This window comes from Hemiscyllium ocellatum, unplaced genomic scaffold, assembly GCF_020745735.1.
Source record: "Hemiscyllium ocellatum isolate sHemOce1 unplaced genomic scaffold, sHemOce1.pat.X.cur. scaffold_3720_pat_ctg1, whole genome shotgun sequence".
In the NCBI taxonomy this organism is placed as follows: Eukaryota; Metazoa; Chordata; class Chondrichthyes; order Orectolobiformes; family Hemiscylliidae; genus Hemiscyllium; species Hemiscyllium ocellatum.
The window spans coordinates 25,001-29,227 of NW_026868588.1; positions in this window are offsets into that span (position 1 = coordinate 25,001).

A 4,227-nucleotide genomic window follows, 5' to 3' on the forward strand; every position below is an offset into this window, starting at 1 on the left:
CTTGCATCTCTCGCCTTCATTTTCGACACAAACGCCTGAGGAGGGAAGCCAACCCTCCGTGTGTCAAGAGACCGTCCCCGCCCGGCCTCCGACTGATTCTTAGAACGGACGGAAAGAGTCAGGCAAGCCTGTTAAGACTTCCGCGAACTCTCCGGCTTGCACTGAGACGCGAGGTCGATGTGCTCAGCACCACGGGGCCCCTTTCGCCTGCAGGTCCCGAGCCGCCAACATGTTCTAAGTATCGTGTTCTCCAAACCTGGGTGACGGGCACCGCAGGGAGGCAGAGCCATCGCACTTGCCGGGTGGCAGAGGAAGGACCGGACTATGTACAATAGCGGCCAACGACTCCCAGAGCCGGTAGTGCGGCGCCTGCTCTCAGCCTAAGAGGCTTTTGGGAGTGCTCAGGCAAGGGTCAGCCTGCACCCTTGCTGGCAGCACCCAGGGGAACCAGGACGCTTGCATCTCTCGCCTTCATTTTCGACACAAACGCCTGAGGAGGGAAGCCAACCCTCCGTGTGTCAAGAGACCGTCCCCGCCCCGGCCTCCGACTGATTCTTAGAACGGACGGAAAGAGTCAGGCAAGCCTGTTAAGACTTCCGCGAACTCTCCGGCTTGCACTGAGACGCGAGGTCGATGTGCTCAGCACCACGGGGCCCCCCTTCGCCTGCAGGTCCCGAGCCGCCAACATGTTCTAAGTATCGTGTTCCCCAAACCTGGGTGACGAGCACCGCAGGGAGGCAGAGCCATCGCACTTGCCGGGTGGCAGAGGAAGGACCGGACTATGTACAATAGCGGCCAACGACTCCCAGAGCCGGTAGTGCGGCGCCTGCTCTCAGCTTAAGAGGCTTTTGGGAGTGCTCAGGCAAGGGTCAGCCTGCACCCTTGCTGGCAGCACCCAGGGGAACCAGGACGCTTGCATCTCTCGCCTTCATTTTCGACACAAACACCTGAGGAGGGAAGCCAACCCTCCGTGTGTCAAGAGACCGTCCCCGCCCCGGCCTCCGACTGATTCTTAGAACGGACGGAAAGAGTCAGGCAAGCCTGTCAAAGATTGAGCAGATGTCAAAATCTTTTAAGACTTCCGCGAACTCTCCGGCTTGCACTGAGACCCGAGGTCGATGTGCTCAGCACCACGGGGCCCCTTTCGCCTGCAGGTCCCGAGCCGCCAACATGTTCTAAGTATCGTGTTCCCCAAACCTGGGTGACGAGCACCGCAGGGCGGCAGAGCCATCGCACTTGCCGGGTGGCAGAGGAAGGACCGGACTATGTACAATAGCGGCCAACCACTCCCAGAGCCGGTAGTGCGGCGTGCGAGGTCTGCTCTCAGCGGAAGAGGGTTTTGGGAATGCTCAGGCAAGGGCCAGCCTGCACCCTTCCTGGCCGCTCCCACGGGAACCAGGCTACTTGCAATCCTTTCCCCCAATAGCAAGTGCCTTTTGGAGGGACGGCCGGAGTCAACGTGGGGTTTGCCCGCCCTCCAAAGTGTCAAGAGACCGCCGCACAGGCCTCTGACTGATTCTTAGAACAGGCAGCAAGAGTTGGGTAAGTCTGTCGAAAATTTGACAAAGTGTCAAAAATTAGACTTCCGAGAGCTCTTGGGCATGCACACAGGCCTGTCATTCAAGTGCTCTGCCCGCGGAACCGTTTTTCGGATGCCTTTCAAAGTGGTCCCGCGCCGCCATTTTGTTCTAAAAATCGTGTTCCCAGAAATCTCCGGGTACCCCGCCAACCTCACTGTGTCACAATGTCAAGTGGCACTGAATGGGTCTGAATTTCAAATTCGACTGCTTCGCTCTGGAACTCGAACCCGGCAAAACCGTTTGGATTTTTCCCGGTCCAGACTTCCGCGGCAGACAAAGTTAAAGTTTTCGGGCTGCAGACTCAAAACGACATCTGGCCAACCGCCGGGCTCAATTCGCCCAGTTCCTCCGGCACTTCGGAACTCATGTTCGGCATGAGTTTTTGAATCTTTCCCGATGCTTCGGCATTTTCCTCCGCTGACACTTAGAATATTTTTCACACTTGGCCGAAAATTTTTCTAAGTTTTTCTGGTTACTGATTTCTTCTTTTCGGGCATTTTTCTAAGTTTTCTTGGTTACTCATTTCTCATTTTCAAACATTTTTCTAAGTTTTTCTGGTTACTGATTTCTTCTTTTTGGGCATTTTTCTAAGTTTTCTTGGTTACTCATTTCTCATTTTCAAACATTTTTCTAAGTTTTTTCTGGTTACTCATTTCTCATTTTCAAACATTTTTCTAAGTTTTTCTGGTTACTGATTTCTTCTTTTTGGGCATTTTTCTAAGTTTTCTTGGTTACTCATTTCTCATTTTCAAACATTTTTCTAAGTTTTTCTGGTTACTGATTTCTTCTTTTTGGGCATTTTTCTAAGTTTTCTTGGTTACTCATTTCTCATTTTCAAAAATTTTTCTAAGTTTTCTTGGTTACTCATTTCTCATTTTCAAACATTTTTCTAAGTTTTTCTGGTTACTGATTTCTTCTTTTTGGGCATTTTTCTAAGTTTTCTTGGTTACTCATTTCTCATTTTCAAACATTTTTCTAAGTTTTTCTGGTTACTCATTTCTCATTTTCAAACATTTTTCTAAGTTTTTCTGGTTACTGATTTCTTCTTTTTGGGCATTTTTCTAAGTTTTCTTGGTTACTCATTTCTCATTTTCAAACATTTTTCTAAGTTTTTCTGGTTACTCATTTCTCATTTTCAAACATTTTTCTAAGTTTTTCTGGTTACTCATTTCTGCTTTTCCAACGTTTTACTAAGTTTTGCTGGTTACTGAGTTCACACTTTTAAACATTTTCGGGCATTTTTCTACGTTTTTCATGTTACTCATTAGCACTTTCAGGCACTTTCCTATGCTTTCCTGCTTACTGATTTCACACTTTTAAGCATCTTCGGGCATGTTCCCTAAGTTTTGCAGTTCATTCGTTTGGGACAGTCAGGCAGCTTTCCTAAGCTTTCCTGGTAACCGAATTCACATTGTTGAGAACTTTGGAACCCTTCCCTAAGCTGTGCTGGTTACTCACTTTACCTCTTCAGACACTTGCCCCCGTTGTGACAGAGACCACTTCCCGACTCGGGAAATGCACCAAATTCGGCCTGAACTCAGAGGGCAGTCCCCCCTCGAAGGCGTGGAAGTCGGCAGAATCGCCGGGTCAAATCCGGCTGAGCTACCCGGCTTGGAAGCCTCAAAGTCGGTATGAGCTGTCAGGTTCACTCCCATCCCCGTTTGGACCACTTCCCGACTCGGGAAATTCACCAAATTCGGACTGAACTCAGAGGACAGTCCCCCCTCGAAGGCGTGACAGTCGGCAGAACCGCCGGATCAAATCCGGCTGAGCTAACCCGGCCCCGAAGCCTCAAAGTCGGTAAGAGCTGTCAGGTTCACTCCCATCCCCGTTTGGACCACTTCCCGACTCGGGAAATTCACCAAATTCGGCCTGAACTTATACAACAGTCCCCCCTCGAAGGCGTGACAGTCGGCAGAACCGCCGGATCAAATCCGGTTGAGCTACCCGGCTTGGAAGCCCCAAAGTCGGTAAGAGCTGTCAGGTTCACTCCCATCCCCGTTTGGACCACTTCCCGACTCGGGAAATTCACCAAATTCGGCCTGAACTTATACAACAGTCCCCCCTCGAAGGCGTGACAGTCGCTAGAACCGCCGGATCAAATCCGGTTGAGCTACCCGGGCTTGGAAGCCCCAAAGTCGGTAAGAGCTGTCAGGTTCACTCCCATCCCCGTTTGGACCACTTCCCGACTTAGGAAATTCACCAAATTCGGCCTGAACTTAGAGGAGAGTCCCCGCTCGAAGGCGTGGAAGTCGGCAGAATCGCCGGGTCAAATCCGACTGAGCTACCCGGCCCCGAAGCCTCAATGTCGGTAAGAGCTGTCAGGTTCACTCCCATCCCCGTTTGGACCACTTCCCGACTCGGGAAATTCACCAAATTCGGCCTGAACTTAGACAACAGTCCCCCCTCGAAGCCGTGGCAGTCGCTAGAACCGCCGATCAAATCCGGTTGAGCTACCCGGCTTGGAAGCCCCAAAGTCGGTATGAGCTGTCAGGTTCACTCCCATCCCCGTTTGGACCACTTCCCGACTTAGGAAAATCACCAAATTCGGCCTGAACTCAGAGGGCAGGCCCCCCTCGAAGGCCAGGCATTCGGCAGAACCGCCGGGTCAAATCCGACTGTGCTACCCGGCCCCAAAGCCTCAAAG